The following is an 8,309-nucleotide window of genomic DNA, read 5'->3' on the forward strand; positions in this document are numbered from 1 at the left end:
TTGTCAGTGAGTAAATGTATCCTGACAAACCTTGAGTAGTTTGCAGGAACCCTTTTTAACTTGGGTGCTTTATGTGTTGAAGTACTTAAAGAGGACAAGTGTCAGGAGTGGTCCAACCCTAACTTATTGAATCCTAACTTATTTGTCGGGAAAAACAATATTTATCAGACTCTATTATTGTACTTTAATTAAACTCTATCAAACACTGTCAATCTCTTCACAGAACTCTTCAGTAAACAGTTTCAAATCTACACTAGCTTTCTACATCTGGCACGTGCTTTGAAGGATTTACTACACTCTATCTACCGGTCCAACCACTGTATTTGAACTGTTTGTGTGAATGGTCTAATGAAGCCCATTCAATAAGGCTAGGACAGACTGTTCCTTGGTCTTTGAGGGTTGGTTGATGTTTCAGAATCTGCAATGATTGATTTGGGCTTCCTCTCTCATCTAGGGCTAGTTCTGGTCTTCTGGTCATCTCACCAAGGTGATCTTCTGAGTCTGGTCAGTCTGTTGATGTTCACCACGAGCTACAAGGAGCTGGAGATGCTGTGTAGCTCGGCTGCCAGTCAAAAGTGCTCTTCGGAGATATCATTAAAGGAGGTGCTAAAGTAGAACATGCCAGGGCTCCAGATTGCCCCTTTAATCCCCATGTTTGCACTCTTTTTGAAGATTCTGTGGCCTGTTTCCAGCACTAGCATCAGGCAGGGGCAGGAAGATCAAACAAAGTGACTACTTACATATTTGGAGGTCACAGAATATATTTTTGAATTTTCATCCGTCAAGTGCTATCCCTTGTCATGTGATGTCTCTGGCCTTCTATTGAGCTGGGTACCACCAAATCTGCTTTAAAGAAAAGTGATGTGAGAAAGAAATTTTTGCACAGTGAGTACAGTAGTTAAAGTACAGAAAGTACAGTTAAAGTACAGCCTGAAAATGTGGTAGAGGCAGGTTCAACTGAGGCATTCAAGATGGGCATGAGCATAGCATTCTTCTAACAAAGCAGATTAACTGGAGGTGTAAGCAACAGGTCGTTGTAAAGTTATGTGGCGAATAGCTCCTGGCCAGGTGCAGTTCCAGTTTTGTCTAGTTTCAATGGGAAATTGATTGCCCAAGACTTGGTTGCGTGAGTAATGTCTCTTCCAGCTCTGCAGTTTGTAAATTGCAGAGTGTGGCTACATTTAAACTTGGCTTCCAAACTGAATTTTTATTCATGTTCACGAAAAAGTATCAATATTTCTGCAACAGTTCTGGAGGACCGGTGCAGATACCCTGAGCCAATTAGCCACCTTTTCCACCAGAACAGTCATTGTAGATTCAGAACACATTTGGAGTATTGTGCGCAGTTCTGGGCCCAGTCTCTCAGGAAGGATGTACTGGCCCTGGAGCATGCTTAGAGGACGTTCACAAGAAGGGTCCTCGGAATGAAAAGCTCAACATATGAGGAATGGTTAAGGACTCTGGGTCTACATATGATGGAGTTTAGAAGGATGAGGGGGGTATCTAGTTGAAACATACAGAATACTGAAAGGTCTGGACAGGGTAGATGTTGGTAAGATGTTTCCATTGGTAGGAGAGATGAGGACCTGAGGGCATAGTCTTAGAGTAAAGGGAAGACCTTTTAAAACAGAGATAAGGAGAAACTTATCCAGAGAGTAGTGAATCTTTGGAATTCATAGCCACAGAGGGCTGTGGAGGCCAGGTCACTGAGTAATTTTAAGAGTGAGATAGATAAGCTCTTGATTATCAAAGGGATCAAATGTTGTAGGGAGAAAGCAAGAGAATGGTGTTGAGAAACTTATCAGCCATGATTGAATGTAGGAGCAGACTAAATGGGCTGAACAGCCTAATTTCTGCTCCTATGTCTTATTGTGTTATGGTCTTATAACAGTTCTGTGTACCACAACCATGTTCCATTGTGTTATGTCCAAGTCCAAAGAGCAGAACACTTTCCTCAGGATTCCTATTGATTTCAGGTATGCTCAGGCTTCTTGATGCCACAATTGGTCAAATGCTGTCTTGATGTTAAGGCTGTGGCTTCTCTCTTATCTTCTCAAAATATCCTCACAACGCATCTCTGTTTTAGGCCTGGATTTTTGTTTTATCTTCCCTACTGTTAATTTCTCAACATTTTGATTGGTATCTTATAGGCTCCTCATAAAGTTATCGGAATCATCCTCCAAAAATGATTACAGAATTGAGAAAACCTTTCTTATCATATTCCAATTTTAGGGCACCACTTCACATTTTGAAACTCTGGGTCATCATCATCCACAGGATTAGGACTAGGATTAGGATTAGGATTAGGATTAGGATTAGTAGTCTATTTGTCTACCAATTATAAAGGTGACCTGGGTCATTTTACAAGTTGATCAAGCCAAGAGGAAATTAATCTGTGCGGTTTAGCCAAAAACAGTATTAAAAATGTGATTTACTGGACAAAACAAATGATATCATTTCTTAAATATCTCTTATTGATGTACAGTCACTGCAAGGTCTTAAAATCTAAAATGAAAAGTTAGTTTTTTAAATGAAATTAGATAAGTTTGAAGCCAAAACATTAACCTGACTATTCTGAGTTGTATCCACTTTCTCTCCCTCAATAGTACACTGTTGCTCTGCCTTTGCGCAGCAATTTATCATACCGACCTTTCAAGTTGAAGCAAGACATCTTGTCTAAGATCTTTAATCAATAAATAATAAACGCATCATTTCATAAGTAGACCTGGTTAACAATGTACTGTCAAGATATGTTATTGTCTTAGTCTGCTTTGTACAGAATGAGCATTTGTGTAAATATCCCAGAAGTTAACATGTCAGTGCCAATTATTACATACAAATCTCTTGACTGGGACTGCATCACCAGCACTGATTTGGATTTGTCATCATAGTTGTCATCAATTTGAGGGTAACCTCTATTCAAAGTTGTCAGTTTCTGTCGCACCTCTAACTGTGACTAAACAAGCAACATGTCCAACAAGGTAGTAGGATCCAGAGGTACAGGATTTGTTTCCTCTTCTTTCCTTCTCTTCTGCCTCACTGCCTCATCATTAAAACATTGTGACTCAAAGCCTGATTTAGCTTGATGAACAATCATCATCATTTTGATTAACTACAAACTCCACCTACTCATTCATGTCAACGTAACTCTGCTTCAAGAATAACTTCAAAATACTTGTAAAACATTTTATTTTTGTGTTCTTCTGGAATTTTGGACCCCTGACCATTGAGATAAAACAGACAAATATGTAGTGCATGGGACCATCAGTCAAACTCCCTCACTAAATAGCTTTGTGTTTGGTACCTGGTGAGGGCAATAGCTCTTCAGAAGAATGTAGCAAGATCCATACTTATTGTGCCATGAGTGATTCAGCTGTGCAAGTGTGGTGAAGAAGTGGGCGGCACGGTGGCCCAGTGGTTAGCACTGCTGCCTCACAGCGCCAGAGACCCGGGTTCAATTCCCGACTCAGGCGACTGACTGTGTGGAGTTTGCACATTCTCCCCGTGTCTGCGTGGGTTTCCTCCGGGTGCTCCGGTTTCCTCCCACAGTCACAAAGATGTGCAGGTCAGGTGAATTGGCCATGTTAAATTGCCCGTAGTGTTACGTTAAAGGGGTAAATGTAGGGGTATGGGTGGGTTGCGCTTCGGCGGGTCGGTGTGGACTTGTTGGGCCGAAGGGCCTGTTTCCACACTGTAAGTAATCTAAAAAAAAAAGAGTGGAAGAGCATTAATCAATAGTTAGAGGAACTGATAGGCACTAGTGTCTGTAGACATGATTCCAGAATGATATGTTCTTCCCTAATGACAGAGCTAAGATGTCACCAAACGGCTGCAGGACATTGTTTATAAAAGAGTGATCCAACCAGAGGCCAACAGCATTTGAAGAAAGATGATGAGACACTGAATACAGAGTTTAAGGAGCTAGTAGAGAGATTGAAAGCAGACGACAAATCTCAGGATCACATGCTAGTGAGTATAGAAACAGGAAGATTGAGTGAATGTACACATAGATGGGAAAATGTGCTATGATCACAGCTGATGGGACTACTAGATAATTAAAATGACAGAATAAAACCTTCATAGACTTTGCTTTTACTTGAATAGTTAATGTGATGGTCAATGTGGTGGTTAATGTGATGGTTAAAGTGGTGGTTAATGTGATGGTTAATGTGGTGCTTAATGTGGTGCTTAATGTGGTGGTTAGTGTGGTAATTAACGTGTTGGTTAATGTGTTGGTTAATCTCTGAGACATAGTCAAACAAAACTGAAGATTTTCTTTAACAACAGAACAGAGGTTTATGACACAAAAGAAAAAGTTTTTAAAAATCTATCTAAATACATACAATAAACACAAAATGATCTCAGAGCGTACAACAAAATAAGGTTTCGGTCTGCATCCTGACACTATTCATTACAAGACCCAAGTCCAGAGATTTGGAGATGCCGGTGTTGGACTGGGGTGTACAAAGTTAAAAATCACACAACACCAGGTTATAGTCCAACAGGTTTAATTGGAAACACTAGCTTTCGGGGTGCCATTCCTTCATCAGGTGGTTGTGAAGGAGCGGCGCTCCGAAAGCTAGTGCTTCCAATTAAACCTGTTGGACTATAACCTGGTGTTGTGTGATTTTTAACTAAGTCCAGAGAAATTACACCCCTCACTCAATACTTTTAGAGTTCACCCTTCCCACCTGGCACCCTATTCTCACACTTATATTTAATTATCACCATTTCACAGGAGTTGTCAAAGCTGTCTGTCTGTGCTGATGACCTTTAAAACTCAGAATACACTAACTGATGCGATGGAAAAGGTGACAAGATTTGACTTTTCCTGACCATCCAGTATGACAAGAAAACAGAAAATGCTGGAATAGCTTAGCAAGTCTGGCAGCATCTGTGGACAGAAATCAGAGTTAATGTTTCAGGTTGAGTGATCCTTCCTCAGAATTCTATCCAGTATGACAAGAATACATTTGCATTTAAGGTAAGCTCCACAATTCTGCAAGAATCTCCAGAAGTATCAGAGGTAATGTCTTGAAATTTACAAAATTCTTAAAGGTTTAGATCAGGTGAGATGCAGGAAGAATATTTCTCTGGGTCTAGAGTTTCTCGAACCAGGGGATACAGACTCAGAACAAGGGGCAACCATTTAGGACTGAGATGAGGAGGAATTTCTTCACTCAGAGGATAATGAATCTTTGAAATTTGCTATGTCAGAGGGCTGTGGAAGCTTAGTCACTGACCATGTTTAAGACAGAGAGCAAGGGATATGGGGATCAAGGTGAAAATAATATTGAGATAGATGATCGACCACGATTTAGAATGGCAGAGTGGAGTCAATTTTCCTACTGCTATTCATATATTCATAACACTTTCTATAATGATATTATTGTAATAATGGACAATTTATAATGCTAACTGCCTACAAAGCACAGAAGCCAAATGAAATAAAAAGCAGTTCAAAAAGTGCAAGTCAGAATATCGAGTTATATCTATGATTTGTGACATCAAATATTCAAAGATCTGCATGCACCTAATCTTCTTTCAAGTTGCTTTTGAATGACGTCTGATTCTATTGAAAGAAAAACATGATTATTTCCAGTAAAATAGCTTTCCTGTTCCTTTAATGATGAACAAGGGCGGCACGGTGGTTAGCACTACTGCCTCACAGCGCCAGAGACCCGTGTTCAATTCCTGCCTCAGGCAACTGTCTGCGTGGAGTTTGCACATTCTCCCTGTGTCTGTGTGGGTTTCCTTCCACAGTCCAAAAATGTGCAGGTTAGGTGAATTGGCCATGCTAAATTGTCCGTAGTGTTAGGTGTAGGGGAATGGGTCTGGGTGGGTTGCTCTCCCTTTTCATTATAGACCATGAGTGCAAGACAGTGATGCTAGGGTCAGGTGGAAGCAATTGAATGGCTACCCTTTTAAAAGAGTTTGCTTATAAAGTCAGTGAGTGTTTAACTGTTTAAATGCTGTGACTATATAAGGCTCATTAAGATGGGCTTTTAGTAAGTCTTCAAAGAAAGAGAGTGACATTCATCGTATTTTAAGCCAGATCTAATTGGAAATGATAAAAGAAAAATTCTCCAACTCTCTTATATACAGGTAGTGAAGAATTCACAAGTGTACACAAAAGTTATAAAATGTGAGGATAGCTTAAATCATTTTAAAAAACCAAAAAAGAAGTCAGTTTTACACAGATTTGGCAAATCAGTGTCTAGGATGGTTTCAGACTAATCCCAATAGTCTTTCTGAATTATTAATCCGTACCATTTTGGGGACAGAGTTAGTGTTGGGCAAGCAAGAGCAAGAACACTGATTCAATGTCGAGTTTCTTTTTCCATAGCCCCACTGAAAGTGCATGTGATGTTATGGACCAGACCAAACCCCCTTCAATATTAAGATGATAGCCTAGACCCTAACTGTTTCTTATTTTAACAGCAAGTGCCAGGCATTGCATTCCAGATGCTATTTGAATGGTAAAACCACCAGATTTGAAGCAAAAAAACACTTTATTCATATATTATAGTTAAAAAAAAGAAATTAGAACAACTTAACGCTATAGGAAAACTTAACAGGATGATGGATTATTTAACTACTATACCGTAACTGTTCCAATATAGTAACATCCCATAAACACACCATTGATAAAGGCAAATTCAGTAAATTAGATTGTTTCACATGCAGATCCACCAGCAGAAAGAGACTCTCTGGCTTTTAGCTGTAACCGAGAGAGGAAAAATAGCTTCCACATCCAACTTCAAGACCCTAGCAGCTGCTACTGAAAGCTAAAACTAAAGAACCTGGTTCTTTGGGGGTTTGACACCACCCATTCAGGCTCCTTCTATTGTTCCAATCTTAGAAACAAAAGCCCAAGGCCTCCCAAGCTGTTTACTTTAAGGGGCTTTCAATAGATAGCTTGGTACCTCCGTCATAAAACCTCTCTTCAAACAAAAAAGCCAGGTTTAAATATACCCCTTAAAATCATAGGAACATCACAGTAGATGAATGGATGTAGTAGTTACTTCACTGAGAATTCTTACTGAAAATTCAAGTATGGCCTTCACCCCAGTCTTACAACCTTTATCTTACAACTTCCCACAGAACCAGGCTTTTTAGTTTTAGTTTTCAGTAGCAGCTGTTGGGGTCTTGAAGTTGGATGTGGAAGCTATTTTTCCTCTCTCGGTTACAGCTAAAAGCCAGCGATCCTGCTGGTGGACTTGCATGTGAAACAATCAAATCTTACAACCTCACTTCATCTGCAATTCAAAGAGCAAAACAGACTGCTGCATACCTCTCTCTTAAATGTTCAAAACAATGAAACCTTGAGCAATACCACAGAAAAATTGCTAGAGTATCAGGAAAATGTATTTACCCCATGCGAGAGAGAAAGTTTCTTTAAAATCTATGGAATCAATTTTTCTCCAGCAGCATCATTTCTGGCAGGATACAGATTCGAACAGTGATGAAGGAAAAGCAAATAAGCAGTTATTTTGGATAGTACGTTACAAGCAAATTCTACATTCTCCACAATATCAAAGGTACTTTAGTTCATGGCCTGCAGAGAGTTATGAATATTGAAGCAACTTGTCAAACAGTTGTGTTGTAACTGAGCTGCATGAATTAGAATTACATGTTTGGTTGCTTTTTCTTAACCTGAGATTGAGAAGGGACAACTTGGCTATCATCACAGCACAAGTTCAATTTACACAAGCTTTCAATGTACTGGCATATGACCAGTTCATTGATTCATCTAATGTGACTTCAAAAGCCAATTTATTCCCTGCTCTATGACCAAGTTCTTCTGCTTGCTGGCAAACTGTAAGAACCAACAGTTAGATTAGTCCTTCAAATTTAGCAGCAAAAAAGCTTGTACTGACAATGTGCTGACAAGTCACAAAAATAAACCTCTAAATTAATCATATCAATTTGTCTGCAGCAGACCGTACTCAGTAGGTTTTTGGATGAAATGAAAATGTCAGCTGTCGAAACATGTCTGAATACTTGATACTTGGAGTTGTCAAGAAAACAAAAGTCCTCCACAAAACATCAACTTGGAATAATGGGAGATGGAGGTTTTTTTGACAGGTGAGACGTAGTTGTACATGCCTAACCAGGCTAACATGTTGCCACAGTGGTGGAGCACTTGCATTTGTGCATTGTATTTTCTTTTCTGATCCTTACCTATCTATGTTCACAAGAAAAAAGTATGAAAGAAATCAATAAATATGCAGGAGAGCTTTTGTTCACTATAAGCCTTGACACATTTTCTGTCTCAGAAAAAATTGGAAGGATTAGGAAGTATGTCT

The 8,309-nt window shown here is 39.5% G+C and overlaps 1 long non-coding RNA gene across 1 annotated transcript; it reads right to left on the reverse strand.

The window, feature by feature from the left end:
- Positions 1 to 785: 785 nt before the first annotated feature.
- LOC122559740 lies at positions 786 to 7,461 on the reverse strand. Its single transcript, XR_006314532.1, has 3 exons — positions 7,376 to 7,461; positions 5,534 to 5,572; positions 786 to 843 (listed from the first exon to the last, which is right to left on the reverse strand). It is a non-coding gene; the product is annotated as an uncharacterized LOC122559740 (long non-coding RNA).
- Positions 7,462 to 8,309: the final 848 nt, after the last annotated feature.

The sequence above is a fragment of the Chiloscyllium plagiosum genome, chromosome 19, assembly GCF_004010195.1.
Source record: "Chiloscyllium plagiosum isolate BGI_BamShark_2017 chromosome 19, ASM401019v2, whole genome shotgun sequence".
NCBI lineage: Eukaryota > Metazoa > Chordata > Chondrichthyes > Orectolobiformes > Hemiscylliidae > Chiloscyllium > Chiloscyllium plagiosum.